Source organism: Muntiacus reevesi, chromosome 2, assembly GCF_963930625.1.
Source record: "Muntiacus reevesi chromosome 2, mMunRee1.1, whole genome shotgun sequence".
In the NCBI taxonomy this organism is placed as follows: domain Eukaryota; kingdom Metazoa; phylum Chordata; class Mammalia; order Artiodactyla; family Cervidae; genus Muntiacus; species Muntiacus reevesi.
This window is the reverse complement of record NC_089250.1, coordinates 90,968,144-90,991,579: the sequence shown is the minus strand read 5'-3', so window position 1 is coordinate 90,991,579 and position 23,436 is coordinate 90,968,144. Positions and strand designations below refer to the sequence as shown.

Sequence of the window (23,436 nt, the reverse complement as noted above, 5' to 3'; positions counted from 1 at the left end):
GCCCCGGCTGGGCTGCGCAGGAGGCCCAGAGGAGGCTCAGAGGTCCCCGGGCGGCGGGCGGCGGCGGGCAGCGGCGGGCCCGGAAGCCGGAGACCTCCGGGGCAACCTGGCCCTGTGCAGCGGACGACGGGATGGGGGTGGGGGCGCCGCCCAGCCCGGGGCGGGCCTGCAGAGGCCCGGGGTAGGAGAGCGCCGAGACCTCCGCGCCCCTCCCGCCCCCGCACGGACGCACGCACGCACGCACGCCGGGACTGCGGCTGGGGGGTCCCGGGAGCCCGGAGGGCCAGGCGGGTGCTGGCAGGGGGTGATGGTGTGCGGGGGCGGGGCGGCGTGCCGGAGTGCGGTGGCGGGTCGACCGGCTCAGGTACAGCGCGCGGCCCGTGGAGAGGTGCGGCCGGCTGGCCCGACCGGCAGGCAGGGCACAGCGAAAGGGAGGCGCGGCGCAGGGCTCTTAGGGAGCCTGGAGGCAGCCGCCTCCGTCTACGGCCATACCACCCTGAACGCGCCCGATCTCGTCTGATCTCGGAAGCTAAGCAGGGTCGGGCCTGGTTAGTACTTGGATGGGAGACCGCCTGGGAATACCGGGTGCTGTAGGCTTTTTGCCTCCCCTCTCCTTTAGCCCCCGCCCCACACCTCCCCCAGCCCCGGCGTGGCCCTGCACCGCAAGCCCCACCAGCCCCTGGCCCCTTGCACCCCAGCGCGCTCACAGCCGTCCGTCGCCTGCCTTCCAGCCGGCGGCCCTCGCAGGCAGCAGCAGCGTGCCAACTCTTGGATCCCCGCGGCCACAGCCCCTCCCCGGGTGGGAGACCGGGGCCGGGGGGTGGGGGTGGGGGTGGGGGTTAGGGGGCCCGATGCCCGCCACAGACCTGGGCTGCCTCCGCGCGGCCCGAGAGCCCCTCCGCTTTCGGCTTCCAAAAACCACATGACCTCCCGGTCTCCGTCTGGGGCTCCCTAGGCAAGCCTCAGTCCATCCCGGGGGCTGCCCCACGCCCCAGCCCCACCCACAACCCTAGTGCCATCCTCGCACGCGACAGCGCGTGCTCTCCCGCGGGCTCACACACACACACACACACGCAGACACACCCCCCCCCACACACACACCCACACACCCAGCCCGCCGCCGAGGCAGGTCAGGAGCCAGGGACCACAGGTAAGGGAGATGGAGAAAGAGGGAGAGAGAAACCGCAAGAGGACCACACAGGCTTCCCAACAACCCACGGCCTCCACACCCTCGGCCCTCCAATCTGGGTATCCCCCCGGACCCCAGTCGGCCCGCCCACACCCTTGCCCACTGACACACTCACACACACACTCTCACACACTCACCCTCTGGCCTTTGGGCGGGGGCTGGGTCTTGCCTCAGGTAGCCAAGCCGAAGGGGACCTTTGAGACCTCGGCTGCCAAAGACGTCTTGGGGACCCCACGGGGCTCTGCCAGCCCCAGGGCACCGCGTCCAGCTGGGGCCCGGGCCCAAGGCTGACGCCCCGTCCCTTGGGGCAGCTGCTTCTTCCGCCTGGCCTCTGTCTGATGTGCGTCAGGGACTGTGCCACTGTGTCTGGCTCGGATCGGATGCCATCCTCCTCCGGTGTCTGCCTCCCGTTTTCTGTCCGTCAGTCGCTGTGTCTCCCTCCCTCTCTCTGTCTCTGTGTGTGTGTGTGTGTGTGTGTGGTGTTGGATCACAGGGTGGGAAGCTGTGTGTGTGTGTGTGTGTGTGTGTGTGTGTGTGTGTGTGTGTCTGGTGTTGGATCACAGGGTGGGAAGCTGTGTGTGTGTGTGTGTGTGTGTGTGTGGTGTTGGATCACAGTGCGGGAAACTGCGTTGCCTAGAACAGAGTTTAGTTATAAATGAAGGAGATGTAGAGCCAGAATGGGCTTCCCAGGTGGTGCTAGCAGTAAAGAACCTGTCTGCCAACGCAGGGGATGAAGGAGATGTGGGTTTGATACCTGGGTTGGGAAGATCCCCTGGAGAACGACATGACAACCTACTTCAGTATGCTTGCCTCGAGGATGCTACAGTAAGCGGAGCCTGGCGGGCTACAGCCCATGGGGTCACAAACAGTCAGACAGGACTGAATCAACGTGGCACAGAAGCATGCACACGGAGGCAGAGTATGAAGGATCTTGATTCTGGGCAGAAAGTTAATATCTCTTCTTAGGCAGAGAAGCAGCAGCAAGGCAGTCACAGCCTTGTGAGAGAAGAACAGGTAAGACAGAGGGTTAAATTTAGAGGCGGTTTGTAAGTGGGCAGTGACAGCAATGGTGAAAGTCATATAACGTCCACTTGTAAACTCCTTGACTCCAGACTCCACAAAACCGGGTCCTACTTTGCACGTATTATGGGAAGCACTTGAAGACAACAAGGACTTGGTGCTTACCAAGCTAGTGGAGGACGGAATTGCTATTGCCTTTCCAAGAGCATTAGTGCCTGTGCAGACACAGGTTCCTTCACTTTCGAGGGAAAGGTTCTGCAACAAAAGGGATCCATTGAAAAGCAAGGAAATATTGTCACTCAGAGATTCTCCTATCATCAACCAAGTAACATTAGGATGAGGCCCACCCCTGGAATAAGAACAGATATGACCGGAAAGCCGTCAAGCCGTAGCCTATCTTCCAGCCAACAGGGCCTTTGGCCAGCCAGCCAGCCAGTCAGTCAGTCAGTCAGCGGCCATGGCGGGTAGCAGCGTGCCACCTTTTGGATCGCCACGGCCATAGCCCCTCTGCGGGAGGATGACCGGGGCCCCGACTCCCAACGCAGGCCGGAGGGCCACTCCCGCATTCGGATTGCAAGAAACGAGATGACCGTCCGGTATGCTTGGACTCCACATGATATGCAACCCCACCCCTACCCCCCACCCCCCGGCTTCCACACCCTTCCCCCCTCCATTCTGGGTATCCCCCCGCACCCCAGTCGGCCCGCCCACACCCTTGCCCACTGACACACTCACACACACACTCCCATACACTCACTCTCTGGCCTTTGCACGGGGGGGTCTTGCCTCAGGTAGCCAAGCCGAAGGGAACCTTTGAGACCTCGGCTGCCAAGACGTCTTGGGGACCCCACGGGGCTCTGCCAGCCCCAGGGCGCCGCGTCCAGCTGGGGCCCGGCCCGAGGCTGACGCCCCGCTCCCTTGGGGCAGCTGCTTCTTCCGCCTGGCCTCTCTCTGAGGTGTGTCAGGGACTGTGCCACTGTGTCTGGCTCGGATCGGATGCCATCCTCTCTCCCGTGTCTGCCTGCCGTTTTCTGTCCGTCAGTCTCTGTGTCTCCCTCTGTGTGTGTGTGTGTGTGTGTGTGTGTGTGTCTGCGCGCGCGCGCCCGTCTGCCTGCCTGCCTGCCTGCCTGCATCTCCCTCTCGGCCGTCCTCGAGTCTTGTCTCTGAAGCTCCGTCCCTTTCTGTCTCTGTATCTCCTGACACGCGGCCTCCCGTCGCTTCCTCTGGCCCCGGCCTCTCACAGGTTGCTGGGGCTCTGGCTCTGGCTGACGAGCTTGCCCCGGCCGGCTTGTCTCAGCTGGCGTGGGCGCGTGCGAGTGTCTGTGTGTCCGTCCGTGTGGCTGCCTGTCTGTCGCCCGTGTGCTCTCTCAGGAAGGTCCTGTGCTTGGCTGGCGGCGTGGAGGCAAGTGGGGCCTCGTTCGGCCGAAGGGGCGGGGCTGACGCTCTGCTGTCGACCGCGCTGCTGGCTCCCCGTGGGTTTGGGCACCGGGCAGGTGCCGGGCAGGATGGGCGCTCAGGGCCCCGGCTGGGCTGCGCAGGAGGCCCAGAGGAGGCTCAGAGGTCCCCGGGCGGCGGGCGGCGGCGGGCAGCGGCGGGCCCGGAAGCCGGAGACCTCCGGGGCAACCTGGCCCTGTGCAGCGGACGACGGGATGGGGGTGGGGGCGCCGCCCAGCCCGGGGCGGGCCTGCAGAGGCCCGGGGTAGGAGAGCGCCGAGACCTCCGCGCCCCTCCCGCCCCCGCACGGACGCACGCACGCACGCACGCCGGGACTGCGGCTGGGGGGTCCCGGGAGCCCGGAGGGCCAGGCGGGTGCTGGCAGGGGGTGATGGTGTGCGGGGGCGGGGCGGCGTGCCGGAGTGCGGTGGCGGGTCGACCGGCTCAGGTACAGCGCGCGGCCCGTGGAGAGGTGCGGCCGGCTGGCCCGACCGGCAGGCAGGGCACAGCGAAAGGGAGGCGCGGCGCAGGGCTCTTAGGGAGCCTGGAGGCAGCCGCCTCCGTCTACGGTCATACCACCCTGAACGCGCCCGATCTCGTCTGATCTCGGAAGCTAAGCAGGGTCGGGCCTGGTTAGTACTTGGATGGGAGACCGCCTGGGAATACCGGGTGCTGTAGGCTTTTTGCCTCCCCTCTCCTTTAGCCCCCGCCCCACACCTCCCCCAGCCCCGGCGTGGCCCTGCACCGCAAGCCCCACCAGCCCCTGGCCCCTTGCACCCCAGCGCGCTCACAGCCGTCCGTCGCCTGCCTTGCAGCCGGCGGCCCTCGCAGGCAGCAGCAGCGTGCCAACTCTTGGATCCCCGCGGCCACAGCCCCTCCCCGGGTGGGAGACCGGGGCCGGGGGGTGGGGGTGGGGGTGGGGGTTAGGGGGCCCGATGCCCGCCACAGACCTGGGCTGCCTCCGCGCGGCCCGAGAGCCCCTCCGCTTTCGGCTTCCAAAAACCACATGACCTCCCGGTCTCTGTCTGGGGCTCCCTAGGCAAGCCTCAGTCCATCCCGGGGGCTGCCCCACGCCCCAGCCCCACCCACAACCCTAGTGCCATCCTCGCACGCGACAGCGCGTGCTCTCCCGCGGGCTCACACACACACACACACACGCAGACACACCCCCCCCCACACACACACCCACACACCCAGCCCGCCGCCGAGGCAGGTCAGGAGCCAGGGACCACAGGTAAGGGAGATGGAGAAAGAGGGAGAGAGAAACCGCAAGAGGACCACACAGGCTTCCCAACAACCCACGGCCTCCACACCCTCGGCCCTCCAATCTGGGTATCCCCCCGGACCCCAGTCGGCCCGCCCACACCCTTGCCCACTGACACACTCACACACACACTCTCACACACTCACCCTCTGGCCTTTGGGTGGGGGCTGGGTCTTGCCTCAGGTAGCCAAGCCGATGGGGACCTTTGAGACCTCGGCTGCCAAAGACGTCTTGGGGACCCCACGGGGCTCTGCCAGCCCCAGGGCACCGCGTCCAGCTGGGGCCCGGGCCCAAGGCTGACGCCCCGTCCCTTGGGGCAGCTGCTTCTTCCGTCTGGCCTCTGTCTGATGTGCGTCAGGGACTGTGCCACTGTGTCTGGCTCGGATCGGATGCCATCCTCCTCCGGTGTCTGCCTCCCGTTTTCTGTCCGTCAGTCGCTGTGTCTCCCTCCCTCTCTCTGTCTCTGTGTGTGTGTGTGTGTGTGTGTGGTGTTGGATCACAGGGTGGGAAGCTGTGTGTGTGTGTGTGTGTGTGTGTGTGTGTGTGTCTGGTGTTGGATCACAGGGTGGGAAGCTGTGTGTGTGTGTGTGTGTGTGTGTGTGGTGTTGGATCACAGGGTGGAAGCTGTGTGTGTGTGTGTGTGTGTGTGTGTGTGTGTGTGTGTGTGTGTCTGGTGTTGGATCACAGGGTGGGAAGCTGTGTGTGTGTGTGTGTGTGTGTGTGGTGTTGGATCACAGTGCGGGAAACTGCGTTGCCTAGAACAGAGTTTAGTTATAAATGAAGGAGATGTAGAGCCAGAATGGGCTTCCCAGGTGGTGCTAGCAGTAAAGAACCTGTCTGCCAACGCAGGGGATGAAGGAGATGTGGGTTTGATACCTGGGTTGGGAAGATCCCCTGGAGAACGACATGACAACCTACTTCAGTATGCTTGCCTCGAGGATGCTACAGTAAGCGGAGCCTGGCGGGCTACAGCCCATGGGGTCACAAACAGTCAGACAGGACTGAATCAACGTGGCACAGAAGCATGCACACGGAGGCAGAGTATGAAGGATCTTGATTCTGGGCAGAAAGTTAATATCTCATTGTGGATTCTTAGGCAGAGAAGCAGCAGCAAGGCAGTCACAGCCTTGTGAGAGAAGAACAGGTAAGACAGAGGGTTAAATTTAGAGGCGGTTTGTAAGTGGGCAGTGACAGCAATGGTGAAAGTCATATAACGTCCACTTGTAAACTCCTTGACTCCAGACTCCACAAAACCGGGTCCTACTTTGCACGTATTATGGGAAGCACTTGAAGACAACAAGGACTTGGTGCTTACCAAGCTAGTGGAGGACGGAATTGCTATTGCCTTTCCAAGAGCATTAGTGCCTGTGCAGACACAGGTTCCTTCACTTTCGAGGGAAAGGTTCTGCAACAAAAGGGATCCATTGAAAAGCAAGGAAATATTGTCACTCAGAGATTCTCCTATCATCAACCAAGTAACATTAGGATGAGGCCCACCCCTGGAATAAGAACAGATATGACCGGAAAGCCGTCAAGCCGTAGCCTATCTTCCAGCCAACAGGGCCTTTGGCCAGCCAGCCAGCCAGTCAGTCAGTCAGTCAGCGGCCATGGCGGGTAGCAGCGTGCCACCTTTTGGATCGCCACGGCCATAGCCCCTCTGCGGGAGGATGACCGGGGCCCCGACTCCCAACGCAGGCCGGAGGGCCACTCCGCATTCGGATTGCAAGAAACGAGATGACCGTCCGGTATGCTTGGACTCCACATGATATGCAACCCCACCCCTACCCCCACCCCCCGGCTCCACACCCTTCCCCCCTCCATTCTGGGTATCCCCCCGCACCCCAGTCGGCCCGCCCACACCCTTGCCCACTGACACACTCACACACACACTCCCATACACTCACTCTCTGGCCTTTGCACGGGGGCTGGGTCTTGCCTCAGGTAGCCAAGCCGAAGGGAACCTTTGAGACCTCGGCTGCCAAGACGTCTTGGGGACCCCACGGGGCTCTGCCAGCCCCAGGGCGCCGCGTCCAGCTGGGGCCCGGCCCGAGGCTGACGCCCCGCTCCCTTGGGGCAGCTGCTTCTTCCGCCTGGCCTCTCTCTGAGGTGTGTCAGGGACTGTGCCACTGTGTCTGGCTCGGATCGGATGCCATCCTCTCTCCCGTGTCTGCCTGCCGTTTTCTGTCCGTCAGTCTCTGTGTCTCCCTCTGTGTGTGTGTGTGTGTGTGTGTGTGTGTGTCTGCGCGCGCGCGCCCGTCTGCCTGCCTGCCTGCCTGCCTGCATCTCCCTCTCGGCCGTCCTCGAGTCTTGTCTCTGAAGCTCCGTCCCTTTCTGTCTCTGTATCTCCTGACACGCGGCCTCCCGTCGCTTCCTCTGGCCCCGGCCTCTCACAGGTTGCTGGGGCTCTGGCTCTGGCTGACGAGCTTGCCCCGGCCGGCTTGTCTCAGCTGGCGTGGGCGCGTGCGAGTGTCTGTGTGTCCGTCCGTGTGGCTGCCTGTCTGTCGCCCGTGTGCTCTCTCAGGAAGGTCCTGTGCTTGGCTGGCGGCGTGGAGGCAAGTGGGGCCTCGTTCGGCCGAAGGGGCGGGGCTGACGCTCTGCTGTCGACCGCGCTGCTGGCTCCCCGTGGGTTTGGGCACCGGGCAGGTGCCGGGCAGGATGGGCGCTCAGGGCCCCGGCTGGGCTGCGCAGGAGGCCCAGAGGAGGCTCAGAGGTCCCCGGGCGGCGGGCGGCGGCGGGCAGCGGCGGGCCCGGAAGCCGGAGACCTCCGGGGCAACCTGGCCCTGTGCAGCGGACGACGGGATGGGGGTGGGGGCGCCGCCCAGCCCGGGGCGGGCCTGCAGAGGCCCGGGGTGGGAGAGCGCCGAGACCTCCGCGCCCCTCCCGCCCCCGCACGGACGCACGCACGCACGCACGCCGGGACTGCGGCTGGGGGGTCCCGGGAGCCCGGAGGGCCAGGCGGGTGCTGGCAGGGGGTGATGGTGTGCGGGGGCGGGGCGGCGTGCCGGAGTGCGGTGGCGGGTCGACCGGCTCAGGTACAGCGCGCGGCCCGTGGAGAGGTGCGGCCGGCTGGCCCGACCGGCAGGCAGGGCACAGCGAAAGGGAGGCGCGGCGCAGGGCTCTTAGGGAGCCTGGAGGCAGCCGCCTCCGTCTACGGTCATACCACCCTGAACGCGCCCGATCTCGTCTGATCTCGGAAGCTAAGCAGGGTCGGGCCTGGTTAGTACTTGGATGGGAGACCGCCTGGGAATACCGGGTGCTGTAGGCTTTTTGCCTCCCCTCTCCTTTAGCCCCCGCCCCACACCTCCCCCAGCCCCGGCGTGGCCCTGCACCGCAAGCCCCACCAGCCCCTGGCCCCTTGCACCCCAGCGCGCTCACAGCCGTCCGTCGCCTGCCTTCCAGCCGGCGGCCCTCGCAGGCAGCAGCAGCGTGCCAACTCTTGGATCCCCGCGGCCACAGCCCCTCCCCGGGTGGGAGACCGGGGCCGGGGGGTGGGGGTGGGGGTGGGGGTTAGGGGGCCCGATGCCCGCCACAGACCTGGGCTGCCTCCGCGCGGCCCGAGAGCCCCTCCGCTTTCGGCTTCCAAAAACCACATGACCTCCCGGTCTCCGTCTGGGGCTCCCTAGGCAAGCCTCAGTCCATCCCGGGGGCTGCCCCACGCCCCAGCCCCACCCACAACCCTAGTGCCATCCTCGCACGCGACAGCGCGTGCTCTCCCGCGGGCTCACACACACACACACACACGCAGACACACCCCCCCCCACACACACACCCACACACCCAGCCCGCCGCCGAGGCAGGTCAGGAGCCAGGGACCACAGGTAAGGGAGATGGAGAAAGAGGGAGAGAGAAACCGCAAGAGGACCACACAGGCTTCCCAACAACCCACGGCCTCCACACCCTCGGCCCTCCAATCTGGGTATCCCCCCGGACCCCAGTCGGCCCGCCCACACCCTTGCCCACTGACACACTCACACACACACTCTCACACACTCACCCTCTGGCCTTTGGGCGGGGGCTGGGTCTTGCCTCAGGTAGCCAAGCCGAAGGGGACCTTTGAGACCTCGGCTGCCAAAGACGTCTTGGGGACCCCACGGGGCTCTGCCAGCCCCAGGGCACCGCGTCCAGCTGGGGCCCGGGCCCAAGGCTGACGCCCCGTCCCTTGGGGCAGCTGCTTCTTCCGCCTGGCCTCTGTCTGATGTGCGTCAGGGACTGTGCCACTGTGTCTGGCTCGGATCGGATGCCATCCTCCTCCGGTGTCTGCCTCCCGTTTTCTGTCCGTCAGTCGCTGTGTCTCCCTCCCTCTCTCTGTCTCTGTGTGTGTGTGTGTGTGTGTGTGGTGTTGGATCACAGGGTGGGAAGCTGTGTGTGTGTGTGTGTGTGTGTGTGTGTGTGTGTCTGGTGTTGGATCACAGGGTGGGAAGCTGTGTGTGTGTGTGTGTGTGTGTGTGTGGTGTTGGATCACAGTGCGGGAAACTGCGTTGCCTAGAACAGAGTTTAGTTATAAATGAAGGAGATGTAGAGCCAGAATGGGCTTCCCAGGTGGTGCTAGCAGTAAAGAACCTGTCTGCCAACGCAGGGGATGAAGGAGATGTGGGTTTGATACCTGGGTTGGGAAGATCCCCTGGAGAACGACATGACAACCTACTTCAGTATGCTTGCCTCGAGGATGCTACAGTAAGCGGAGCCTGGCGGGCTACAGCCCATGGGGTCACAAACAGTCAGACAGGACTGAATCAACGTGGCACAGAAGCATGCACACGGAGGCAGAGTATGAAGGATCTTGATTCTGGGCAGAAAGTTAATATCTCATTGTGGATTCTTAGGCAGAGAAGCAGCAGCAAGGCAGTCACAGCCTTGTGAGAGAAGAACAGGTAAGACAGAGGGTTAAATTTAGAGGCGGTTTGTAAGTGGGCAGTGACAGCAATGGTGAAAGTCATATAACGTCCACTTGTAAACTCCTTGACTCCAGACTCCACAAAACCGGGTCCTACTTTGCACGTATTATGGGAAGCACTTGAAGACAACAAGGACTTGGTGCTTACCAAGCTAGTGGAGGACGGAATTGCTATTGCCTTTCCAAGAGCATTAGTGCCTGTGCAGACACAGGTTCCTTCACTTTCGAGGGAAAGGTTCTGCAACAAAAGGGATCCATTGAAAAGCAAGGAAATATTGTCACTCAGAGATTCTCCTATCATCAACCAAGTAACATTAGGATGAGGCCCACCCCTGGAATAAGAACAGATATGACCGGAAAGCCGTCAAGCCGTAGCCTATCTTCCAGCCAACAGGGCCTTTGGCCAGCCAGCCAGCCAGTCAGTCAGTCAGTCAGCGGCCATGGCGGGTAGCAGCGTGCCACCTTTTGGATCGCCACGGCCATAGCCCCTCTGCGGGAGGATGACCGGGGCCCCGACTCCCAACGCAGGCCGGAGGGCCACTCCGCATTCGGATTGCAAGAAACGAGATGACCGTCCGGTATGCTTGGACTCCACATGATATGCAACCCCACCCCTACCCCCACCCCCCGGCTCCACACCCTTCCCCCCTCCATTCTGGGTATCCCCCCGCACCCCAGTCGGCCCGCCCACACCCTTGCCCACTGACACACTCACACACACACTCCCATACACTCACTCTCTGGCCTTTGCACGGGGGCTGGGTCTTGCCTCAGGTAGCCAAGCCGAAGGGAACCTTTGAGACCTCGGCTGCCAAGACGTCTTGGGGACCCCACGGGGCTCTGCCAGCCCCAGGGCGCCGCGTCCAGCTGGGGCCCGGCCCGAGGCTGACGCCCCGCTCCCTTGGGGCAGCTGCTTCTTCCGCCTGGCCTCTCTCTGAGGTGTGTCAGGGACTGTGCCACTGTGTCTGGCTCGGATCGGATGCCATCCTCTCTCCCGTGTCTGCCTGCCGTTTTCTGTCCGTCAGTCTCTGTGTCTCCCTCTGTGTGTGTGTGTGTGTGTGTGTGTGTGTGTCTGCGCGCGCGCGCCCGTCTGCCTGCCTGCCTGCCTGCCTGCATCTCCCTCTCGGCCGTCCTCGAGTCTTGTCTCTGAAGCTCCGTCCCTTTCTGTCTCTGTATCTCCTGACACGCGGCCTCCCGTCGCTTCCTCTGGCCCCGGCCTCTCACAGGTTGCTGGGGCTCTGGCTCTGGCTGACGAGCTTGCCCCGGCCGGCTTGTCTCAGCTGGCGTGGGCGCGTGCGAGTGTCTGTGTGTCCGTCCGTGTGGCTGCCTGTCTGTCGCCCGTGTGCTCTCTCAGGAAGGTCCTGTGCTTGGCTGGCGGCGTGGAGGCAAGTGGGGCCTCGTTCGGCCGAAGGGGCGGGGCTGACGCTCTGCTGTCGACCGCGCTGCTGGCTCCCCGTGGGTTTGGGCACCGGGCAGGTGCCGGGCAGGATGGGCGCTCAGGGCCCCGGCTGGGCTGCGCAGGAGGCCCAGAGGAGGCTCAGAGGTCCCCGGGCGGCGGGCGGCGGCGGGCAGCGGCGGGCCCGGAAGCCGGAGACCTCCGGGGCAACCTGGCCCTGTGCAGCGGACGACGGGATGGGGGTGGGGGCGCCGCCCAGCCCGGGGCGGGCCTGCAGAGGCCCGGGGTAGGAGAGCGCCGAGACCTCCGCGCCCCTCCCGCCCCCGCACGGACGCACGCACGCACGCACGCCGGGACTGCGGCTGGGGGGTCCCGGGAGCCCGGAGGGCCAGGCGGGTGCTGGCAGGGGGTGATGGTGTGCGGGGGCGGGGCGGCGTGCCGGAGTGCGGTGGCGGGTCGACCGGCTCAGGTACAGCGCGCGGCCCGTGGAGAGGTGCGGCCGGCTGGCCCGACCGGCAGGCAGGGCACAGCGAAAGGGAGGCGCGGCGCAGGGCTCTTAGGGAGCCTGGAGGCAGCCGCCTCCGTCTACGGTCATACCACCCTGAACGCGCCCGATCTCGTCTGATCTCGGAAGCTAAGCAGGGTCGGGCCTGGTTAGTACTTGGATGGGAGACCGCCTGGGAATACCGGGTGCTGTAGGCTTTTTGCCTCCCCTCTCCTTTAGCCCCCGCCCCACACCTCCCCCAGCCCCGGCGTGGCCCTGCACCGCAAGCCCCACCAGCCCCTGGCCCCTTGCACCCCAGCGCGCTCACAGCCGTCCGTCGCCTGCCTTGCAGCCGGCGGCCCTCGCAGGCAGCAGCAGCGTGCCAACTCTTGGATCCCCGCGGCCACAGCCCCTCCCCGGGTGGGAGACCGGGGCCGGGGGGTGGGGGTGGGGGTGGGGGTTAGGGGGCCCGATGCCCGCCACAGACCTGGGCTGCCTCCGCGCGGCCCGAGAGCCCCTCCGCTTTCGGCTTCCAAAAACCACATGACCTCCCGGTCTCTGTCTGGGGCTCCCTAGGCAAGCCTCAGTCCATCCCGGGGGCTGCCCCACGCCCCAGCCCCACCCACAACCCTAGTGCCATCCTCGCACGCGACAGCGCGTGCTCTCCCGCGGGCTCACACACACACACACACACGCAGACACACCCCCCCCCACACACACACCCACACACCCAGCCCGCCGCCGAGGCAGGTCAGGAGCCAGGGACCACAGGTAAGGGAGATGGAGAAAGAGGGAGAGAGAAACCGCAAGAGGACCACACAGGCTTCCCAACAACCCACGGCCTCCACACCCTCGGCCCTCCAATCTGGGTATCCCCCCGGACCCCAGTCGGCCCGCCCACACCCTTGCCCACTGACACACTCACACACACACTCTCACACACTCACCCTCTGGCCTTTGGGTGGGGGCTGGGTCTTGCCTCAGGTAGCCAAGCCGATGGGGACCTTTGAGACCTCGGCTGCCAAAGACGTCTTGGGGACCCCACGGGGCTCTGCCAGCCCCAGGGCACCGCGTCCAGCTGGGGCCCGGGCCCAAGGCTGACGCCCCGTCCCTTGGGGCAGCTGCTTCTTCCGTCTGGCCTCTGTCTGATGTGCGTCAGGGACTGTGCCACTGTGTCTGGCTCGGATCGGATGCCATCCTCCTCCGGTGTCTGCCTCCCGTTTTCTGTCCGTCAGTCGCTGTGTCTCCCTCCCTCTCTCTGTCTCTGTGTGTGTGTGTGTGTGTGTGTGGTGTTGGATCACAGGGTGGGAAGCTGTGTGTGTGTGTGTGTGTGTGTGTGTGTGTGTGTCTGGTGTTGGATCACAGGGTGGGAAGCTGTGTGTGTGTGTGTGTGTGTGTGTGTGGTGTTGGATCACAGGGTGGAAGCTGTGTGTGTGTGTGTGTGTGTGTGTGTGTGTGTGTGTGTGTGTGTCTGGTGTTGGATCACAGGGTGGGAAGCTGTGTGTGTGTGTGTGTGTGTGTGTGGTGTTGGATCACAGTGCGGGAAACTGCGTTGCCTAGAACAGAGTTTAGTTATAAATGAAGGAGATGTAGAGCCAGAATGGGCTTCCCAGGTGGTGCTAGCAGTAAAGAACCTGTCTGCCAACGCAGGGGATGAAGGAGATGTGGGTTTGATACCTGGGTTGGGAAGATCCCCTGGAGAACGACATGACAACCTACTTCAGTATGCTTGCCTCGAGGATGCTACAGTAAGCGGAGCCTGGCGGGCTACAGCCCATGGGGTCACAAACAGTCAGACAGGACTGAATCAACGTGGCACAGAAGCATGCACACGGAGGCAGAGTATGAAGGATCTTGATTCTGGGCAGAAAGTTAATATCTCATTGTGGATTCTTAGGCAGAGAAGCAGCAGCAAGGCAGTCACAGCCTTGTGAGAGAAGAACAGGTAAGACAGAGGGTTAAATTTAGAGGCGGTTTGTAAGTGGGCAGTGACAGCAATGGTGAAAGTCATATAACGTCCACTTGTAAACTCCTTGACTCCAGACTCCACAAAACCGGGTCCTACTTTGCACGTATTATGGGAAGCACTTGAAGACAACAAGGACTTGGTGCTTACCAAGCTAGTGGAGGACGGAATTGCTATTGCCTTTCCAAGAGCATTAGTGCCTGTGCAGACACAGGTTCCTTCACTTTCGAGGGAAAGGTTCTGCAACAAAAGGGATCCATTGAAAAGCAAGGAAATATTGTCACTCAGAGATTCTCCTATCATCAACCAAGTAACATTAGGATGAGGCCCACCCCTGGAATAAGAACAGATATGACCGGAAAGCCGTCAAGCCGTAGCCTATCTTCCAGCCAACAGGGCCTTTGGCCAGCCAGCCAGCCAGTCAGTCAGTCAGTCAGCGGCCATGGCGGGTAGCAGCGTGCCACCTTTTGGATCGCCACGGCCATAGCCCCTCTGCGGGAGGATGACCGGGGCCCCGACTCCCAACGCAGGCCGGAGGGCCACTCCGCATTCGGATTGCAAGAAACGAGATGACCGTCCGGTATGCTTGGACTCCACATGATATGCAACCCCACCCCTACCCCCACCCCCCGGCTCCACACCCTTCCCCCCTCCATTCTGGGTATCCCCCCGCACCCCAGTCGGCCCGCCCACACCCTTGCCCACTGACACACTCACACACACACTCCCATACACTCACTCTCTGGCCTTTGCACGGGGGCTGGGTCTTGCCTCAGGTAGCCAAGCCGAAGGGAACCTTTGAGACCTCGGCTGCCAAGACGTCTTGGGGACCCCACGGGGCTCTGCCAGCCCCAGGGCGCCGCGTCCAGCTGGGGCCCGGCCCGAGGCTGACGCCCCGCTCCCTTGGGGCAGCTGCTTCTTCCGCCTGGCCTCTCTCTGAGGTGTGTCAGGGACTGTGCCACTGTGTCTGGCTCGGATCGGATGCCATCCTCTCTCCCGTGTCTGCCTGCCGTTTTCTGTCCGTCAGTCTCTGTGTCTCCCTCTGTGTGTGTGTGTGTGTGTGTGTGTGTGTGTCTGCGCGCGCGCGCCCGTCTGCCTGCCTGCCTGCCTGCCTGCATCTCCCTCTCGGCCGTCCTCGAGTCTTGTCTCTGAAGCTCCGTCCCTTTCTGTCTCTGTATCTCCTGACACGCGGCCTCCCGTCGCTTCCTCTGGCCCCGGCCTCTCACAGGTTGCTGGGGCTCTGGCTCTGGCTGACGAGCTTGCCCCGGCCGGCTTGTCTCAGCTGGCGTGGGCGCGTGCGAGTGTCTGTGTGTCCGTCCGTGTGGCTGCCTGTCTGTCGCCCGTGTGCTCTCTCAGGAAGGTCCTGTGCTTGGCTGGCGGCGTGGAGGCAAGTGGGGCCTCGTTCGGCCGAAGGGGCGGGGCTGACGCTCTGCTGTCGACCGCGCTGCTGGCTCCCCGTGGGTTTGGGCACCGGGCAGGTGCCGGGCAGGATGGGCGCTCAGGGCCCCGGCTGGGCTGCGCAGGAGGCCCAGAGGAGGCTCAGAGGTCCCCGGGCGGCGGGCGGCGGCGGGCAGCGGCGGGCCCGGAAGCCGGAGACCTCCGGGGCAACCTGGCCCTGTGCAGCGGACGACGGGATGGGGGTGGGGGCGCCGCCCAGCCCGGGGCGGGCCTGCAGAGGCCCGGGGTGGGAGAGCGCCGAGACCTCCGCGCCCCTCCCGCCCCCGCACGGACGCACGCACGCACGCACGCCGGGACTGCGGCTGGGGGGTCCCGGGAGCCCGGAGGGCCAGGCGGGTGCTGGCAGGGGGTGATGGTGTGCGGGGGCGGGGCGGCGTGCCGGAGTGCGGTGGCGGGTCGACCGGCTCAGGTACAGCGCGCGGCCCGTGGAGAGGTGCGGCCGGCTGGCCCGACCGGCAGGCAGGGCACAGCGAAAGGGAGGCGCGGCGCAGGGCTCTTAGGGAGCCTGGAGGCAGCCGCCTCCGTCTACGGCCATACCACCCTGAACGCGCCCGATCTCGTCTGATCTCGGAAGCTAAGCAGGGTCGGGCCTGGTTAGTACTTGGATGGGAGACCGCCTGGGAATACCGGGTGCTGTAGGCTTTTTGCCTCCCCTCTCCTTTAGCCCCCGCCCCACACCTCCCCCAGCCCCGGCGTGGCCCTGCACCGCAAGCCCCACCAGCCCCTGGCCCCTTGCACCCCAGCGCGCTCACAGCCGTCCGTCGCCTGCCTTCCAGCCGGCGGCCCTCGCAGGCAGCAGCAGCGTGCCAACTCTTGGATCCCCGCGGCCACAGCCCCTCCCCGGGTGGGAGACCGGGGCCGGGGGGTGGGGGTGGGGGTGGGGGTTAGGGGGCCCGATGCCCGCCACAGACCTGGGCTGCCTCCGCGCGGCCCGAGAGCCCCTCCGCTTTCGGCTTCCAAAAACCACATGACCTCCCGGTCTCCGTCTGGGGCTCCCTAGGCAAGCCTCAGTCCATCCCGGGGGCTGCCCCACGCCCCAGCCCCACCCACAACCCTAGTGCCATCCTCGCACGCGACAGCGCGTGCTCTCCCGCGGGCTCACACACACACACACACACGCAGACACACCCCCCCCCACACACACACCCACACACCCAGCCCGCCGCCGAGGCAGGTCAGGAGCCAGGGACCACAGGTAAGGGAGATGGAGAAAGAGGGAGAGAGAAACCGCAAGAGGACCACACAGGCTTCCCAACAACCCACGGCCTCCACACCCTCGGCCCTCCAATCTGGGTATCCCCCCGGACCCCAGTCGGCCCGCCCACACCCTTGCCCACTGACACACTCACACACACACTCTCACACACTCACCCTCTGGCCTTTGGGCGGGGGCTGGGTCTTGCCTCAGGTAGCCAAGCCGAAGGGGACCTTTGAGACCTCGGCTGCCAAAGACGTCTTGGGGACCCCACGGGGCTCTGCCAGCCCCAGGGCACCGCGTCCAGCTGGGGCCCGGGCCCAAGGCTGACGCCCCGTCCCTTGGGGCAGCTGCTTCTTCCGCCTGGCCTCTGTCTGATGTGCGTCAGGGACTGTGCCACTGTGTCTGGCTCGGATCGGATGCCATCCTCCTCCGGTGTCTGCCTCCCGTTTTCTGTCCGTCAGTCGCTGTGTCTCCCTCCCTCTCTCTGTCTCTGTGTGTGTGTGTGTGTGTGTGTGGTGTTGGATCACAGGGTGGGAAGCTGTGTGTGTGTGTGTGTGTGTGTGTGTGTGTGTGTGTGTCTGGTGTTGGATCACAGGGTGGGAAGCTGTGTGTGTGTGTGTGTGTGTGTGTGGTGTTGGATCACAGTGCGGGAAACTGCGTTGCCTAGAACAGAGTTTAGTTATAAATGAAGGAGATGTAGAGCCAGAATGGGCTTCCCAGGTGGTGCTAGCAGTAAAGAACCTGTCTGCCAACGCAGGGGATGAAGGAGATGTGGGTTTGATACCTGGGTTGGGAAGATCCCCTGGAGAACGACATGACAACCTACTTCAGTATGCTTGCCTCGAGGATGCTACAGTAAGCGGAGCCTGGCGGGCTACAGCCCATGGGGTCACAAACAGTCAGACAGGACTGAATCAACGTGGCACAGAAGCATGCACACGGAGGCAGAGTATGAAGGATCTTGATTCTGGGCAGAAAGTTAATATCTCATTGTGGATTCTTAGGCAGAGAAGCAGCAGCAAGGCAGTCACAGCCTTGTGAGAGAAGAACAGGTAAGACAGAGGGTTAAATTTAGAGGCGGTTTGTAAGTGGGCAGTGACAGCAATGGTGAAAGTCATATAACGTCCACTTGTAAACTCCTTGACTCCAGACTCCACAAAACCGGGTCCTACTTTGCACGTATTATGGGAAGCACTTGAAGACAACAAGGACTTGGTGCTTACCAAGCTAGTGGAGGACGGAATTGCTATTGCCTTTCCAAGAGCATTAGTGCCTGTGCAGACACAGGTTCCTTCACTTTCGAGGGAAAGGTTCTGCAACAAAAGGGATCCATTGAAAAGCAAGGAAATATTGTCACTCAGAGATTCTCCTATCATCAACCAAGTAACATTAGGATGAGGCCCACCCCTGGAATAAGAACAGATATGACCGGAAAGCCGTCAAGCCGTAGCCTATCTTCCAGCCAACAGGGCCTTTGGCCAGCCAGCCAGCCAGTCAGTCAGTCAGTCAGCGGCCATGGCGGGTAGCAGCGTGCCACCTTTTGGATCGCCACGGCCATAGCCCCTCTGCGGGAGGATGACCGGGGCCCCGACTCCCAACGCAGGCCGGAGGGCCACTCCGCATTCGGATTGCAAGAAACGAGATGACCGTCCGGTATGCTTGGACTCCACATGATATGCAACCCCACCCCTACCCCCACCCCCCGGCTCCACACCCTTCCCCCCTCCATTCTGGGTATCCCCCCGCACCCCAGTCGGCCCGCCCACACCCTTGCCCACTGACACACTCACACACACACTCCCATACACTCACTCTCTGGCCTTTGCACGGGGGCTGGGTCTTGCCTCAGGTAGCCAAGCCGAAGGGAACCTTTGAGACCTCGGCTGCCAAGACGTCTTGGGGACCCCACGGGGCTCTGCCAGCCCCAGGGCGCCGCGTCCAGCTGGGGCCCGGCCCGAGGCTGACGCCCCGCTCCCTTGGGGCAGCTGCTTCTTCCGCCTGGCCTCTCTCTGAGGTGTGTCAGGGACTGTGCCACTGTGTCTGGCTCGGATCGGATGCCATCCTCTCTCCCGTGTCTGCCTGCCGTTTTCTGTCCGTCAGTCTCTGTGTCTCCCTCTGTGTGTGTGTGTGTGTGTGTGTGTGTGTGTGTGTGTGTCTGCGCGCGCGCGCCCGTCTGCCTGCCTGCCTGCCTGCCTGCATCTCCCTCTCGGCCGTCCTCGAGTCTTGTCTCTGAAGCTCCGTCCCTTTCTGTCTCTGTATCTCCTGACACGCGGCCTCCCGTCGCTTCCTCTGGCCCCGGCCTCTCACAGGTTGCTGGGGCTCTGGCTCTGGCTGACGAGCTTGCCCCGGCCGGCTTGTCTCAGCTGGCGTGGGCGCGTGCGAGTGTCTGTGTGTCCGTCCGTGTGGCTGCCTGTCTGTCGCCCGTGTGCTCTCTCAGGAAGGTCCTGTGCTTGGCTGGCGGCGTGGAGGCAAGTGGGGCCTCGTTCGGCCGAAGGGGCGGGGCTGACGCTCTGCTGTCGACCGCGCTGCTGGCTCCCCGTGGGTTTGGGCACCGGGCAGGTGCCGGGCAGGATGGGCGCTCAGGGCCCCGGCTGGGCTGCGCAGGAGGCCCAGAGGAGGCTCAGAGGTCCCCGGGCGGCGGGCGGCGGCGGGCAGCGGCGGGCCCGGAAGCCGGAGACCTCCGGGGCAACCTGGCCCTGTGCAGCGGACGACGGGATGGGGGTGGGGGCGCCGCCCAGCCCGGGGCGGGCCTGCAGAGGCCCGGGGTGGGAGAGCGCCGAGACCTCCGCGCCCCTCCCGCCCCCGCACGGACGCACGCACGCACGCACGCCGGGACTGCGGCTGGGGGGTCCCGGGAGCCCGGAGGGCCAGGCGGGTGCTGGCAGGGGGTGATGGTGTGCGGGGGCGGGGCGGCGTGCCGGAGTGCGGTGGCGGGTCGACCGGCTCAGGTACAGCGCGCGGCCCGTGGAGAGGTGCGGCCGGCTGGCCCGACCGGCAGGCAGGGCACAGCGAAAGGGAGGCGCGGCGCAGGGCTCTTAGGGAGCCTGGAGGCAGCCGCCTCCGTCTACGGCCATACCACCCTGAACGCGCCCGATCTCGTCTGATCTCGGAAGCTAAGCAGGGTCGGGCCTGGTTAGTACTTGGATGGGAGACCGCCTGGGAATACCGGGTGCTGTAGGCTTTTTGCCTCCCCTCTCCTTTAGCCCCCGCCCCACACCTCCCCCAGCCCCGGCGTGGCCCTGCACCGCAAGCCCCACCAGCCCCTGGCCCCTTGCACCCCAGCGCGCTCACAGCCGTCCGTCGCCTGCCTTCCAGCCGGCGGCCCTCGCAGGCAGCAGCAGCGTGCCAACTCTTGGATCCCCGCGGCCACAGCCCCTCCCCGGGTGGGAGACCGGGGCCGGGGGGTGGGGGTGGGGGTGGGGGTTAGGGGGCCCGATGCCCGCCACAGACCTGGGCTGCCTCCGCGCGGCCCGAGAGCCCCTCCGCTTTCGGCTTCCAAAAACCACATGACCTCCCGGTCTCCGTCTGGGGCTCCCTAGGCAAGCCTCAGTCCATCCCGGGGGCTGCCCCACGCCCCAGCCCCACCCACAACCCTAGTGCCATCCTCGCACGCGACAGCGCGTGCTCTCCCGCGGGCTCACACACACACACACACACGCAGACACACCCCCCCCCACACACACACCCACACACCCAGCCCGCCGCCGAGGCAGGTCAGGAGCCAGGGACCACAGGTAAGGGAGATGGAGAAAGAGGGAGAGAGAAACCGCAAGAGGACCACACAGGCTTCCCAACAACCCACGGCCTCCACACCCTCGGCCCTCCAATCTGGGTATCCCCCCGGACCCCAGTCGGCCCGCCCACACCCTTGCCCACTGACACACTCACACACACACTCTCACACACTCACCCTCTGGCCTTTGGGCGGGGGCTGGGTCTTGCCTCAGGTAGCCAAGCCGAAGGGGACCTTTGAGACCTCGGCTGCCAAAGACGTCTTGGGGACCCCACGGGGCTCTGCCAGCCCCAGGGCACCGCGTCCAGCTGGGGCCCGGGCCCAAGGCTGACGCCCCGTCCCTTGGGGCAGCTGCTTCTTCCGCCTGGCCTCTGTCTGATGTGCGTCAGGGACTGTGCCACTGTGTCTGGCTCGGATCGGATGCCATCCTCCTCCGGTGTCTGCCTCCCGTTTTCTGTCCGTCAGTCGCTGTGTCTCCCTCCCTCTCTCTGTCTCTGTGTGTGTGTGTGTGTGTGTGTGGTGTTGGATCACAGGGTGGGAAGCTGTGTGTGTGTGTGTGTGTGTGTGTGTGTGTGTGTCTGGTGTTGGATCACAGGGTGGGAAGCTGTGTGTGTGTGTGTGTGTGTGTGTGTGGTGTTGGATCACAGTGCGGGAAACTGCGTTGCCTAGAACAGAGTTTAGTTATAAATGAAGGAGATGTAGAGCCAGAATGGGCTTCCCAGGTGGTGCTAGCAGTAAAGAACCTGTCTGCCAACGCAGGGGATGAAGGAGATGTGGGTTTGATACCTGGGTTGGGAAGATCCCCTGGAGAACGACATGACAACCTACTTCAGTATGCTTGCCTCGAGGATGCTACAGTAAGCGGAGCCTGGCGGGCTACAGCCCATGGGGTCACAAACAGTCAGACAGGACTGAATCAACGTGGCACAGAAGCATGCACACGGAGGCAGAGTATGAAGGATCTTGATTCTGGGCAGAAAGTTAATATCTCATTGTGGATTCTTAGGCAGAGAAGCAGCAGCAAGGCAGTCACAGCCTTGTGAGAGAAGAACAGGTAAGACAGAGGGTTAAATTTAGAGGCGGTTTGTAAGTGGGCAGTGACAGCAATGGTGAAAGTCATATAACGTCCACTTGTAAACTCCTTGACTCCAGACTCCACAAAACCGGGTCCTACTTTGCACGTATTATGGGAAGCACTTGAAGACAACAAGGACTTGGTGCTTACCAAGCTAGTGGAGGACGGAATTGCTATTGCCTTTCCAAGAGCATTAGTGCCTGTGCAGACACAGGTTCCTTCACTTTCGAGGGAAAGGTTCTGCAACAAAAGGGATCCATTGAAAAGCAAGGAAATATTGTCACTCAGAGATTCTCCTATCATCAACCAAGTAACATTAGGATGAGGCCCACCCCTGGAATAAGAACAGATATGACCGGAAAGCCGTCAAGCCGTAGCCTATCTTCCAGCCAACAGGGCCTTTGGCCAGCCAGCCAGCCAGTCAGTCAGTCAGTCAGCGGCCATGGCGGGTAGCAGCGTGCCACCTTTTGGATCGCCACGGCCATAGCCCCTCTGCGGGAGGATGACCGGGGCCCCGACTCCCAACGCAGGCCGGAGGGCCACTCCGCATTCAGATTGCAAGAAACGAGATGACCGTCCGGTATGCTTGGACTCCACATGATATGCAACCCCACCCCTACCCCCACCCCCCGGCTCCACACCCTTCCCCCCTCCATTCTGGGTATCCCCCCGCACCCCAGTCGGCCCGCCCACACCCTTGCCCACTGACACACTCACACACACACTCCCATACACTCACTCTCTGGCCTTTGCACGGGGGCTGGGTCTTGCCTCAGGTAGCCAAGCCGAAGGGAACCTTTGAGACCTCGGCTGCCAAGACGTCTTGGGGACCCCACGGGGCTCTGCCAGCCCCAGGGCGCCGCGTCCAGCTGGGACCCGGCCCGAGGCTGACGCCCCGCTCCCTTGGGGCAGCTGCTTCTTCCGCCTGGCCTCTCTCTGAGGTGTGTCAGGGACTGTGCCACTGTGTCTGGCTCGGATCGGATGCCATCCTCTCTCCCGTGTCTGCCTGCCGTTTTCTGTCCGTCAGTCTCTGTGTCTCCCTCTGTGTGTGTGTGTGTGTGTGTGTGTGTGTGTCTGCGCGCGCGCGCCCGTCTGCCTGCCTGCCTGCCTGCCTGCATCTCCCTCTCGGCCGTCCTCGAGTCTTGTCTCTGAAGCTCCGTCCCTTTCTGTCTCTGTATCTCCTGACACGCGGCCTCCCGTCGCTTCCTCTGGCCCCGGCCTCTCACAGGTTGCTGGGGCTCTGGCTCTGGCTGACGAGCTTGCCCCGGCCGGCTTGTCTCAGCTGGCGTGGGCGCGTGCGAGTGTCTGTGTGTCCGTCCGTGTGGCTGCCTGTCTGTCGCCCGTGTGCTCTCTCAGGAAGGTCCTGTGCTTGGCTGGCGGCGTGGAGGCAAGTGGGGCCTCGTTCGGCCGAAGGGGCGGGGCTGACGCTCTGCTGTCGACCGCGCTGCTGGCTCCCCGTGGGTTTGGGCACCGGGCAGGTGCCGGGCAGGATGGGCGCTCAGGGCCCCGGCTGGGCTGCGCAGGAGGCCCAGAGGAGGCTCAGAGGTCCCCGGGCGGCGGGCGGCGGCGGGCAGCGGCGGGCCCGGAAGCCGGAGACCTCCGGGGCAACCTGGCCCTGTGCAGCGGACGACGGGATGGGGGTGGGGGCGCCGCCCAGCCCGGGGCGGGCCTGCAGAGGCCCGGGGTGGGAGAGCGCCGAGACCTCCGCGCCCCTCCCGCCCCCGCACGGACGCACGCACGCACGCACGCCGGGACTGCGGCTGGGGGGTCCCGGGAGCCCGGAGGGCCAGGCGGGTGCTGGCAGGGGGTGATGGTGTGCGGGGGCGGGGCGGCGTGCCGGAGTGCGGTGGCGGGTCGACCGGCTCAGGTACAGCGCGCGGCCCGTGGAGAGGTGCGGCCGGCTGGCCCGACCGGCAGGCAGGGCACAGCGAAAGGGAGGCGCGGCGCAGGGCTCTTAGGGAGCCTGGAGGCAGCCGCCTCCGTCTACGGCCATACCACCCTGAACGCGCCCGATCTCGTCTGATCTCGGAAGCTAAGCAGGGTCGGGCCTGGTTAGTACTTGGATGGGAGACCGCCTGGGAATACCGGGTGCTGTAGGCTTTTTGCCTCCCCTCTCCTTTAGCCCCCGCCCCACACCTCCCCCAGCCCCGGCGTGGCCCTGCACCGCAAGCCCCACCAGCCCCTGGCCCCTTGCACCCCAGCGCGCTCACAGCCGTCCGTCGCCTGCCTTCCAGCCGGCGGCCCTCGCAGGCAGCAGCAGCGTGCCAACTCTTGGATCCCCGCGGCCACAGCCCCTCCCCGGGTGGGAGACCGGGGCCGGGGGGT

At 64.4% G+C, this 23,436-nt stretch overlaps 7 non-coding genes across 7 annotated transcripts; all 7 read left to right on the top strand.

Annotated features, from left to right (window-relative positions):
- Positions 1–478: 478 nt before the first annotated feature.
- On the top strand, positions 479–597 carry LOC136162175 (5S ribosomal RNA). Its single transcript, XR_010662005.1, has one exon. It is a non-coding gene; the product is annotated as a 5S ribosomal RNA (ribosomal RNA).
- A 3,608-nt stretch (positions 598–4,205) lies between these two features.
- LOC136161910 (5S ribosomal RNA) lies at positions 4,206–4,324 on the top strand. The gene has a single exon (XR_010661800.1). It is a non-coding gene; the product is annotated as a 5S ribosomal RNA (ribosomal RNA).
- Positions 4,325–8,053: 3,729 nt separating this feature from the next.
- On the top strand, positions 8,054–8,172 carry LOC136161909 (5S ribosomal RNA). The gene has a single exon (XR_010661799.1). It is a non-coding gene; the product is annotated as a 5S ribosomal RNA (ribosomal RNA).
- Positions 8,173–11,780: 3,608 nt separating this feature from the next.
- LOC136161908 (5S ribosomal RNA) lies at positions 11,781–11,899 on the top strand. The gene has a single exon (XR_010661798.1). It is a non-coding gene; the product is annotated as a 5S ribosomal RNA (ribosomal RNA).
- A 3,729-nt stretch (positions 11,900–15,628) lies between these two features.
- On the top strand, positions 15,629–15,747 carry LOC136162162 (5S ribosomal RNA). Its single transcript, XR_010661997.1, has one exon. It is a non-coding gene; the product is annotated as a 5S ribosomal RNA (ribosomal RNA).
- Positions 15,748–19,365: 3,618 nt separating this feature from the next.
- LOC136162151 (5S ribosomal RNA) lies at positions 19,366–19,484 on the top strand. Its single transcript, XR_010661989.1, has one exon. It is a non-coding gene; the product is annotated as a 5S ribosomal RNA (ribosomal RNA).
- Positions 19,485–23,092: 3,608 nt separating this feature from the next.
- On the top strand, positions 23,093–23,211 carry LOC136162140 (5S ribosomal RNA). Its single transcript, XR_010661981.1, has one exon. It is a non-coding gene; the product is annotated as a 5S ribosomal RNA (ribosomal RNA).
- Positions 23,212–23,436: the final 225 nt, after the last annotated feature.